Source organism: Mobula birostris, chromosome 9 (assembly GCF_030028105.1).
Source record: "Mobula birostris isolate sMobBir1 chromosome 9, sMobBir1.hap1, whole genome shotgun sequence".
Classification (NCBI taxonomy): Eukaryota; Metazoa; Chordata; class Chondrichthyes; order Myliobatiformes; family Myliobatidae; genus Mobula; species Mobula birostris.
The window spans coordinates 48,639,151-48,652,394 of NC_092378.1; positions in this window are offsets into that span (position 1 = coordinate 48,639,151).

A 13,244-nucleotide genomic window follows, 5' to 3' on the forward strand; every position below is an offset into this window, starting at 1 on the left:
GATTTAATTGTGAGATCAACCACTTCCCCCAACTTCCCTTTTGTTTGCATTCTTTTCAATCCAATTGCAGATATCTCCCACCATTTGATAGGGTCCTACTCAACCAGTCAAGCATAGAGACCATCAACAATCCTGCCATTGGCACTAAATGTTTCCCTTTAATGAGTCTCACTAATGCTCCTTTGGACTAATTAATTCTCCATTCCCAAATGTCACAATCATTCTTTGATACAGTATTTGCTTCCACCATTATGTCTACCCATTGATGCTGTCTATCATTCTTTGATATACCCCTTCCACTGATGCGTCTTTCCAGCTACATTCTTTATTATTGAAGCTTCTGACCACAGGCCATCGTGAGTTAAGATTGCTGAATTTATGGAGGGTTCCTACATATGAAAAAGTTCCATAATATCGTTAAATTCAAAGTCTGGCGTACATACATAGCTTCATTCCTGTGAATGTTGGAACTCTCCATTTCTCTCTCCACTTTTAGTAATTTTTGGTCTTATGTGTCTTTGATGCCATTCATTAAAATCCTGTGGAGGTATGGTTACCATATTAAGTGATCTTGGTGTTTTCTGACTTAAGGACAGAGTCGGCTGTAAACACAAAACCATGTATTACCTCAGAATGGCCTGTATCCTCACTTCAGACTTGAATTCTCTTACTCCCTTTCTGCAGCCGGAGGCAAAATTAGCAGAGTAATGACCATTTAAAAACAAGTTTTGCTCATTGTTGAACCCCTTGCTTGATATTATTTTATTGTTAGGGTTTCATGTGCTAAGTTGGCGAAGGCCAAAGATCCCAGAGTATAACATCAATTTCCTATCTGAAGTATTTCTATCCAATTAATTTTGTGCTTTATTCTATTGTTACATGTATCAGCTGCCATTTTAGCTAATGTTGCATCAAGTGAGGACTTACCATGTGTATTTAACTGTTTGGAAAATACTTTGGAACGTTCTAAGAGGTGAAAGATGCTGTATGCATTTAAGTTATATTATTTTTACTTTTTTGGTGGTAGATAATGAGACATACTATCATCAATATGAAGATACTTTTTAGTCTGATATTCATGGTGCATTAATAATGAGCTGAATGGACCCTTGATTATAAATTCAACAAGTTGCTCTAACCTTTTAGAAATTATTGGTAAAATACCTTTGTGATATTTGATAGATAATATTTAGAAAAAGTATTGTTTTATTAAATATTTTATCTATATTTAAATAGTTTTTGAAACTAATTCTCATTGCAGTAATTATAACCACAACCAAAGATATTGATCAGAAGATCCAACAAGTTATGAGTCTTGAAATTGAAATATGGAGGAGATAGAAAATTATCAGGACAAAACAATATAAGGATGGTGGAATAGTACTGTTTGGTGAGTGATCAATATTTATATATAGAATTTCTATGCATACCTTAGTGATTAAAGTTTTCTTCAAAGTAAGGCTTTAAAATGGGTAATGGAATTTTCCTACATAGTAGTCTGAATATGCAATACTTAGGAAATGCACAGGAAGTACAAAGGAGAACATATGTTTCTTTTTGGAGAAATAAAACCAAATATGAAGATGTATGAATTATAAACTTGGCCAAAGATAACTAGGATTGAACAAATACATACCAAGGGACTCAACTCCTGAAATAGCTGTTGCATTTCCCTCTGGCACATTCATTTTATCTTTTATCTTCCTAACTCGTCAAGGTCTATTCTGTCATATTTTTGAACTGTGAAGTGATTTTTTTTTGCTTTTAAGATCCTGGGAACCAGACACAGTACATAGTATCAATATTAGACTAATGCCCTAAGGACCTCTAACATTTTTACAATATGTGATCTCAGACCAGAGAGCATATATGCTCAAATTGGGAAACAAGTTAACAATTGTCTAGATTTTGGCTCTCCATTCACTACAATAGTTCATCACCATGACCAGGAGTGAGGCAGGAGGGGGAGATTCCAAGCCAGGCTGAAACTGAGAGGGATGAGGTTCCCTCTACCCATCATCTTTTTAGCAAATGTGCATTCACTGGAGAACAAAATGGAGGACCTAAGGGCAAGGGTGCTGTGTTGTAGGGAAATAAGGAATTGTGTGTTCTGTGTTTTACCAAGATATGGCTTACTAAGAGTATGCCAGATAATGGTTGTCAGACCCGAGGCTTCTGGATACACAGGATGGACCGAGCTGCTGATTTAGAGAAGGCAAAAAATGGAGGTGTCTGTTTCATGATAAACTCCCTGTGGTGCTCCAATGTGGTGATTTTGTCGTACTCATGTTTCCCCGAGCTTGAACACCTAACAATCAAATGCTAACTGTTCTATTTACTGAGAGAGTTCTGCTCTGTGATCCTGACCACAGTTTACATACCACTAGTGGCCAACTATAAACAAGTACTTCAAATACTGCATGACACCATTACCGAACAAGAAACAGTCCACCCTGATGCATTTCATATCAATGTCGGGGATTTCAGTTAGGCTTGTTTGAAGAAACCAGCATTACCTTCAGCAAATAACCTGTAGCACTAGATGTCCCAATGTACTAGACCACTGCTAATGAGGAATGCCTATCGTTCCACATCCAGACCACATTTTGGAAAATCTGATCACCTGGCTCTCCTTCTCCAATCTGCATACAGGCAGAGGCTAAAGAGCAAGGCTACAGAGATTCAGGCAACAAAGAGGTGGTCACAAGAGGCAGAGGAGCAGCTACGTGGTTGCTTTGAGTTGGTGGACTGTGCCATGTTCAAGGACTCATCTATGCACCTAAATACACCACAGTTGTCACCGACTTTATAATACAGTAGTAGATGAGTGTGTCCCCACAAAATCATTCAGTCTTCCCCAGTCAGAAGCTCTGGATGAACCATGAGATCCACAATCTGCTGAGGGCCAGATCAGAAGCATTCAAGTCTGGTGACTAAGAAGGTTACAAGAGGTCCAGGTACAATTGTTGAAAAGCCATCTCCCAAGTGGCAATTCCAGATTAAACTTGACTCAATGAAGGATTCTCAACAGCTGTGGCAGGGCTTGAATGCTATCACCTCTTACAAAGTAACATACAGTAGGTGACAACAGTGCTTTGCTTCCAAATGAGCTCAACGCCTTCTATGCTTGCTTTGACCTTCAAATCATGGACGAACCATCACAAACTCCTGCACCCCTTGATGACCCTGTGATTTCAGTCTCTGAGGCCAACATGAGAGCATCCTTCAAGAGGGTGAGCCCACGAAAAGCATCTGGCAGATATGGGGTACCTGGCCGAGTCCTAAAGAACTATGCTGATCAACTGGTTGGAGTGTACACTGAGATCTTTAATCTCTCGTTTTGGCAGTCCGAGGTAACCACCTGCTTTAAGTAGGCTTCAATTACACTGGTGCCTAAGAAGAATGTAGTATACTGTCTCAATCACTATTGTCCAGTAGCACATACCAACTCCTGCCTGAGAAGTAGCTTGGATCTGACTTCTGGCACAATAGATCCACAGCAGATGCCATTTCATTGGCTCTTCACTTAACTCTGGAACATCTGGACAGCAAAGATGTATACATCAGTATTTTCTTTATCAACCACAGTTTGGCATTCAATACTATCACCCCCTCAAAACTAATCAATAAGCTTTAAGATCTTGGCCTCAACACCTAATTGCATGTAAGTGCAATTGCAAAAAAAAACACAGTAGCGCCTCTACTTTCTTAGAAGTTTGCGAAGATTCAGAATGACATCTAAAACTTTGACAATCCTCTATAGTGGTGAGTATATTGACTAGCTGCATCATAGCCTGGCATGGAAACACCAATGCACTTCAACAGAAAATCCTACAAAAAGTAGTAGATACTGCCTCATCCATCCCAGGAAGGATCTCCACACCATTGAGCGCATCGATACAGTGTTGTCTCAGGAAAAATAGCATCCATCATTAGCATCACCCATTCACCCAGGTCATGCTCTCTTCTCACTGCTACCATCAGGAAGGAAGTGCAGGAGCCTCAGGACTCACACCACCAGATTCAGGAACAGTTATTACCCCTCAACCATCAGGGTCTTGAACCAGGGATAACTTCACTCAACTTCACTTGTCCCATCACTGAACTATTCCCACAACCAATGGACTCACTTTCAAGGGTTCTTCGTCTCATGTCCTCAGTATTGATTATTTATTTATTTATTTATTTATTATTTCTTTCTTTTTGTATTTGCACAGTTTGTTGCCTTTTGCACATGGTTGCCACCCTGTTGGTGCAGCCTTCATTGATTCTGCTATAGCTATTGGATTTATTGAGTATGCCAGCAAGAAAATGGATCTCAGGGTTGTATTTAGTGACATCTATCTACTTTGATAATAAATTTACTTTGAACCTTGAGTCATGTAGCTAGAAATTTATTCCCATTTTGATGCCAAAATCCTCTTTTTTTTTCATATCTTGTTTGTTCCTGTGTTCATTTCTCATTGCAGAAACTTAAAGAAGTAATTCTGTGCTCTGTTGATTTAATTCATCTTTTTATCTGGCTGAACCATGTCAAGTACTGCCAGCCTCATTTTCCTCTGCCAATATTAGAATTACTTTGAACTAAATATTTCCTTTAACTTGTTTTCCTTCCCTTACTATCCTCGTGACCCGGCTAATGGCATAGTGGCATCAGTGCTGGACTTCGGGACAAAAGGTTCTGAGTTCGAATCCGTCCAGCTCACCTGCACGCTTTCCATCTGTGCTGGGTTACGAGCTGGTGATCTCTTTGGCAGAAGGCAATGGCAAACCACTGCTGTAACTTGCCTCGTACGCGGTTCCCCCCTGCGTCAGAGAGGTGTGGGGGGAAATCGTATGCTAACCCGTGAAACTCCAGATGCGACGTACCTTTCCTTTTTACTATCCTGGTAATTGACACTATCAGAACAACTCCTGTCTCACTCTGTCATTCAAAGTAAGATTTTTCATTTGGCAATTTTGAGCATTAATGTCAGTTCCAGCATTTATTGCCCATTCTTGGATGCACCTGAGAAAGTAGAAAAGAGCCACCTTATTGAACCACTACATTCCTTACGCAGGTACACCCAGTAGTAGCTTTCAGGATTCTAACTCGGCAGTGATGGAGGTATGATACTATATTTCTAAGTGAGGATGGTGTTTAGCAGTGTTTGGCACTATCACCTGGTATAGCGTTGATATGTACCTAGGTGCCTTGTCCTAATATGTTGCAGGGAATTGCAGACAGTGAATCAGGGGCAATTGACACAGAATGTAAACAGGGACATTAGAACCACATTGTGTGCACATGGTGGAAAGAGTCAGATGTTTAAGGCTGGAAGAACTTAAATGAGCCATTTTACTCTGGAATGTGCACTCAAACATGTCTGTACCTCCTGGAAATTCTTTGGAGAATGAGAAGGTGAGTCATACACCATAGGATAACCTTTCAATGACCAATTCTTATGGACACAGTAGTTGTGATCTAGTTAAGTGTCTGGTCAGTGGTTTTTGCCAGGATCTTGTTGGTGAGGGGTTGATAATAGCATTGAAAGTCAGGTGAAGGTGTGAGATTTTCTCTTGTTGAAGAGTTGTGTTTGGTACAGAACATTGCAATCATCAGCATATAATCCCACTTTATGATGGTGGAATGTCTTTCATGAAGCAGTTGAACATGCCAAGGGTCCCCAATAATGTCTTATAGTTGGCAGGGTCAATTACAAATGCCTTGCTTTGTGCCTCCAGCTAAGGAGATTTCTTTTATGGTTCACATTAATTTCTATTTTATAGGAGTTCGTGCTGCTACAGTCAGTTAAATGCTCACCTCATAAGTGGAATTCAACTCTGCTGCCACAAACAACAAATCTCACAACATGTGTAATAATAAGCCTATATAAGCCAATGTATGTATAATAAGCCTGATTCTGATTCTTTTTGCCAGTATTTCAGGCAAGGAAGCATTGAGATCTGCCGTGAAATACTTCCAATGCATGTAGTGCAAACCCTGCATCATTGGGTTGGGTAATGCAAAGTGCAAAGCTGGGTATCATTGTTGATACCCTTTCCATCATCTTGCTAATAATTGTAACCAGAGAACAGTCAAAATAGATTTGTACATTCTTGGATAAGAAAAACATGGTCAATTTTCTAATTTGTCAGTTAGAAGTCTATATTTTATAAGGAATCATTTAAGCAGATTATGTTTACATAAGCATAATATGAAGTGTTTCTGTTGTGCCTGTCGAACACAAGAGATTCTGTCGATGTTGAAAACCTTGAGCAATACATATAAAATTCTAGAGGAACTCAGCAGATCAGGCAGTATCTATGGAGAGAAATAAACTGTTAACATTTTGGGTAGAGACCCTGAAGCATTTTGTGTGTGTTGCTCAGTTGTGCCTGTGTTTTATTTTTGCTGAAATGGAACAGTGCAAAGATTATTAAAGCAAATTCTGCCTGTATTAACATAAGATCAAAAGTCAAAACATGATGTCCCATTAATTTAAAAACAAAGATACCAACTGCAATGATGTGAAGAAGTAGAATTATATGAAAACCTTGAATGCTGTGAAGGTAATGTGCTGATTTGGACCAGGTTTTGTTGGAAGCAGACACATAGCATGGGACAGAATATTTTTTTGTTATTTCAAACATAAACTTTTCGTCAAAAAAAGTTATATAATAGACAAACAGTATAGATCTTTTTTGCATTCATAGCATCATTCAGTCTATATATTCCCAGCATTAACAGGTATATTCATTGATACTGTTAACACACTCTATGTAAGAGGTATTATTGCCACAGGTGGCCTTCAAGGATGATACGCTTCAAGTGCTTGGGAGGTTTTTATGGAAATTTTAACCCTCAATTTCAAAGTTCAAATTTATTATCAAAATATGAATACCATATACAACCTTGAGATTCATCTTCTTGTGGGCACCTAAACAACAAAGAAACACAAAACAAAGACCGACAAACATCCAATATATAACAGAGATCAAATCATGCAAGTAATAAAAAAAAGTAAACAAATAATACATAGAACATGAGCTGCAGAGTACCAGAAAATGAGTCCACAGCTGTGGAATCAGTTCAGCACTGAGGCAAGTGAAGCCAGTCCAGGAGCCCAGTGGCTATAGGGCAACAACTGCTCCTAAACCTGGCAGCATGGGACCCAAGACATCTGCACCTCCTTCTAATGGTGGTAGTGAAGAAAAAAGGAAGACACCTCAAACGTAGGCAGGCACTGAACACCAGTTCATTTTCCACTCTCGGACCTCGACGCCTTAACTTAGCTCAGCACTTTAATTGGCACAGAGTAATGGAGCTGAGCACAAGTTTGTGATCTGCTCTTGGACCTCAATGCAGCATCTACCTCCAGCAGTGGTTGCCCTAGAGATGGCCTTACCCATATTCTCAAGAGTAAAGTTCACCAACTCCTTCAGATTGTAAAATCACTAGTTCATTTAGACAGTTCAAAAGTACATTTCTTAAAGGGAAATTACAGATGACCAATTGAAGTGATCATAGTTCAGAAGAAATGCCTAGTAGATTATCTAGACAGTGGTTCCCCAACCACCGGGCCACAAGGAAATGAAATGAGTCAGCTGCACCTTTCCTCATTCCCTGTCACGCACTGTTGAACTTGAACATAGGGTTGCCAACTATCCCATATTAGCTGGGACATCCCGTATATTGGGCTAAATTGGTTTGTCCCTTACGGGACCGCACTTGTCCCATATTTCCCCCACTAAGGTAGAGCATGTCTATGAAACCTTTCATGCCAAAATGGCGTAAAGTGAAGAAGCAATTACTATTAATTTACATGGGAAATTTTTTTGAGCGTTCCCAGACCCAAAAAATAACCTACCAAATCATACCAAATAACACATAAAACCTAAAATAACACTAACATATAGTAAAAGCAGGAGTGATATGATAAATACATAGCCTATATAAAGTAGAAATTATGTATGTACAGTGTAGTTTCACTTAACAGAATCGGGGAGATTAAGCCAAAACCGATTTGTAGGAAAAAAATTGGCACGTACACATATGCGCACGTCACGCATGCGCACACAGGTGCCCGTGCAAGGCTTCATGGTCATGGTAGTCTTTCTCGGGGTAAACACAAGTGTCTCGTATTTGACTGCTACTTTTGTTCCTTATTTGGGAGTGAGAAAGTTGGCAACCCTGCTTGAACACAGCCCCCTCCCCCCAACCAAGCCGTGGGCCAGTCCACAAGAATATTGTCAATATTAAACCGGTCCACAGTGCAAAAAAGGTTGGGGACCCCTGATATAGTAGTCTTGTGGCAATAGGACCGTGGACTGTTCTCCTGTACAAAGCCCTGCATCATCTGCATAAAGCTTCATTTAATTGCTCAGCATACATTCCTGCAGTCTTGAATGTTCAAGTGGCACATTCCCTTACAGACATCTTTTTGTACTGTACAAGTTTTGGGTGGAGCAGAGTACTTCTTTCACAAAGTTGATCATCATATAGAGGCACTTGACATTTGCTCAGTATGTATCCCTAGGAGCAGCCTTAGATCAGAGCATCGTCTGTAATGCCTCTGCTCAGGATGATACTCAACAGACTTTCTCTGCAAAACCACAGCCCATAAAGAAGTATACAGCCATCTCATCCTCAGCACAGCCATTTCAAGGCCAGTGTGCACTGCAAGTGATAAACTGACTGTGTTGGAAGGATCAGATGGGGAAGGGCCTCTCACCACCAGCCAAATGAGGTCTTGATGCTTGTTAATGAATTCTGGTAATGAGGCATTCTATCAAATGACTTTGACAGTCTGCTTGGGAAACTGTCACAGGATCAATTATATCCTTCTCCCAAAAGGCATGCAGGATGTACTATGCTGACCAAGATTCAAGTTTGTTTGTTGCACATACCTCAAAACATACAGTGAAGTGCTTCTTTTATGTTAACAACCAAAACACCTGAGAGTGTGCTGGGGGCAGCTCGCAAGCATTGCCACACATGCTGGTGCCGAAATAACATGTCCACAATGCTTGCAGAACAATACAGAGCACAACAACAGCAAAACAAGCTCTGTTCCTCCCTCCCACCCATACACATTACATGGCACCACTACATGACAGACATTCAGTCCAAGGTGTTTTCCTGAAGGAATTTCTCCGCAAAGGAACGGTATTGCAGCAAGGTCCAGCTGAATGGACAGTACACAGCAATGAAGCCAGAGCCATCCTCTGCAACACTGGGGATCCGTGTTTATGCCAGATTGCAAACAAGGATTATGAGGAAACTAATTTGTAAAAGAAAAAATGGGGAGAGTAATGAATGAAACATAAATTTTAATTTTTATGGCCACAAGTAGGATAAGGAATTGATTGTTCACTACTAAAATCAAAGAGAAACAGTGTAATAAGTATGAGATCACAGAGAGAGAAAAACAAAGCAAATATAATCAGAAGAACCTGAGTACACTAAACACCAAAACAGCAGTGGTGGGGGATGGGGGTTGCAGAAGACTGTTGTGGTCACACAGGGTGTTAGCCTCCAAGATTTTGAGAACGCACTGTAACCATTGTGTTTGTTTCTTTGAACTGGATGCCACATAATATATCTTTAGTGATTGTAATCGATATGTCTGGTAGACATAGTGGTTTCTATAATTCATGAAGTCTCTTCAGATTAAATCTTGAGAGAAAAACATTAAAATTGTCAAGCATTGTAGTTGTTGGTACATTGGAGTGGCAAAAAGTGAAGTTAGTTCTGCAGTCAACACACGCAAAACGCTAGAGGAACAGCAGGCCAGGCAGCATCTATGAAAAAAAATACAGTTGACATTTCGGACCAAGAAGGATCTCAGCCGAAACATCGACTGTACTTTTTTTCCATAGATGCTGCCTGGCCAGCTGAGTTCCTCTGGCATTTTGTGTGTGTTGCTTGGATATCCAGCTTCTGCAAATTTTTTCTTGTTAGTTCTGCAGTACAAGTCAGTTTTCTTACTTTTGTTGCATTTAGTCCAGTCAGTGATATCATGACACCATATGGAGTGAATTAATTTGGTTTAAGATTGGCTTCTGTGCAGTGGGAATCTTGTGAGAAGACTGAGATGAATCTTTCATTCAGCACTTCTGACCGATGACAGTTGAAAACATTTCAGCTTTTTGCATTCATGTAGGCACCAAACATCTCTAAGGATGGGGATTTTCTCAGAACCTTCTCCAACTGTTTCATATTTAGTGAACGGATATAGTAACCCACCCACAAAGTAATGGCATCACAGCTTTGAATATTGCCTCATGCTAGCATAGATGAGCATGTGTGTTGAGTTGTACATCTCTCAGAATAATATTTCATTGCTTTTTAATATATTTTGTTGCTACCTCTGATAGTCTTCCACTCTCCTCCTGGTTGGTCCATGGCTTGATGGTAATATTACAATCAGGATCATGCAGGCCTGCAATTGATTGAATTCAATTCTGGTGTTGATGGTCCACAGGGCTTTTGAGCTGCTAGATCTGTTCTTTCCCATATATTACAGATGTAGTATACAACACAAAAGAGGATTTCCTCAAACGGTTTTGTTTCATATGGACCATGTGAGGGTCATTCAAGCCGCCTTTTGCAATGGGTATGTAGATGAGAGCAAAATTATAGTAGATTTATCACATGCCTACCCTCCTCAACACCCCCCCCCCGCACCATCCCCTCCCCCCGCCCCCGATATTGGTTTTATGTTGACCTGTTGAAAGCTTCATCTGATAGTTGAATTCTTCAGTCATCTCAGTCACAGGGGTTCCTGATGATTTACATTAAAAACATCGTCAAAATTACTTGCATGCACTCATTCCTTTCAACACTTTTTAAAATTTGCATTCAACATGAATGAGTACTATAAGAAGGATGTGGTTGTGCTGCAGACTGTGCAGACAGGATTCATCAGCTTGTTGCATGGTTTGGAGCTGAAACAATTTGCATGGATTGGGTTTGTTTTCTTTAGATTGAAGAAGATTGGGTGTAGGGGGTGGTGAGGATTGTCTGATACAGGTATACAAATGGTATTGATTGTGTGGATCATGAGAAACTTTCCTCCTTAGCAGAAGACAGATGTTTAAGGCAAAGGTAGGAGAATGAGAGGGGTTATGAGTTCTTTTTCACCCAGAGTGATTGAAGTCTGTGTACCTGGTACAGACAGTTATTCTCACTACATTTACGATGGACTTAGAAAAATATCTGAAATGGCATGAAATATAAGATGAATTGAAAATGGATTTAAAACAGATAGGGATTGAATGCCAGCGTGAACATTATGGGCCAAAGAACAGTTTCTTTGCTCTGTGATTCCTTGTGATCTAAAGCTATTAATGAAAACTTCAAAAACCACACACACCTGAAAGAACACCATTCTGTCACCATCAGTGTGTTGGATAAGAAAGTACTATGGGTGAAGATGTTTGGGCCCACCATACATTACCATGGATGTTTTTGTCCAATTGGTACTTTTTTTTTGGCTAAAACTGTGGTGTATTGACAGAAAGGCATGGTTATGAAGGTTACTTATTATCAGAGCTTGCTACTCTATAGGGCAACTCCCACCAGTTTTGCAGTAGTGAATGGTGTACTGGGCTTTGGCTTTTAATAAATCTGGTCCATACATCAATCAATAGAGGTATCTCTGATTTTACATTTACTAGAGCAACATGTAATAATAGTTTGCTATTTCAGAGAGCAAATAAAAGTTAATTATATTGTATTGGATCTCAAATCAAACATAAGCTAAATTGGGTAAGCATAATAGAATTTCTCCTAAAGTAACAGTAGTAAACAGTAACAGATGGATTTGTATGACATCCGGATTCACTATTACTACAGTCACCTTTTTTACACCCGGATTTAATTACGATGGAATTGAAAATATCTCTGGTCCATTGTTCTGGGATACTAGGACAGCAAAATAACTGCTCTCTACATATAAAAATGCAAGAGACTACAGGTAACACACACAAAATGCTGGTGGAATGCAGCAGGCCAGGCAACATCTATAGGAAGAAGTACAGTTCACGTTTCGGGTTGAGACCCTTCGTCAGGACTAACTGAAAGAAGAGATAATAAGAGATTTGAAAGTGGGAGGGGGAGGGGGAGATCCGAAATGATAGGAGAAGACAGGAAGGGGAGGGATGAAGCTAAGAGCTGGAAAGTTGATTGGCAAAAGAGATACAAGGCTGGAGAAGGTAGAGGATCATGGGATGGGAGGCCTAGGGAGAAAGAAAGGGGGAGGGGAGCACCAGAGGAAGATGGAGAGCAGGCAAGGTGTTGTTGTGAGAGGGACAGAGAGAGAAAAAAAGGGAAAAAATAATAAATAAATAAGGGATGGGGTAAGAAGGGGAGGAGGGGCATTAACGGAAGTTAGAGAAGTCGGTGTTCATGCCATCAGGTTGGAAGCTACCCAGACGGAATATAAGGTGTTGTTCCTCCAACCTGAGTGTGGTTTCATCTTGACAGTAGAGGAGGCCATGGATAGACATATCAGATTGGGAATGGGACGTGAAATTAAAATGTGTGGCCACCGGGAGATCCTGCTTTCTCAGCTGGTGTGATATACTGCGTCCGGTGCTCCCGGTGCGGCCTTCTATATATTGGCGAGACCCGACGCAGACTGGGAGACCGTTTCGCTGAATACCTACGCTCTGTCCGCCAGAGAAAGCAGGATCTCCCAGTGGCCACACATTTTAATTCCACATCCCATTCCCAATTTGATATGACTATCCATGGCCTCCTCTACTGTCAAGATGAAGCCACACTCAGGTTGGAAGGACAACACCTTATATTCCGTCTAGGTAGCCTCCAACCTGATGGTATGAACGTTGACTTCTCTAACTTCCGTTAATGCTCCTCCTCCCCTTCTTACCCCATCCCTTATCTATTTATTATTTTTTCCTTTTTTTTTCTCTCTGTCCCTCTCACAATAACTGCTTGCCTGCTCTCCATCTTCCTCTGGTGCTCCCCTCCCCCTTTCTTTCTCCCTAGGCCTCCCATCCCATGATCCTCTTCATTCTCCAGCCTTGTATCTCTTTTGTCAATCAACTTTCCAGCTCTTAGCTTCATCCCTCCCCTTCCTGTCTTCTCCCATCATTTCGGATCTCCCCCTCCCACTTTCAAATCTCTTATTATCTCTTCTTTCAGCTAGTCCTGACGAAGGGTCTCAACCTGAAACGTGAACTGTACTTCTTCCTATAAATGCTGCCTGGCCTGCTGTGTTCCACCAGCGTTTTGTGTG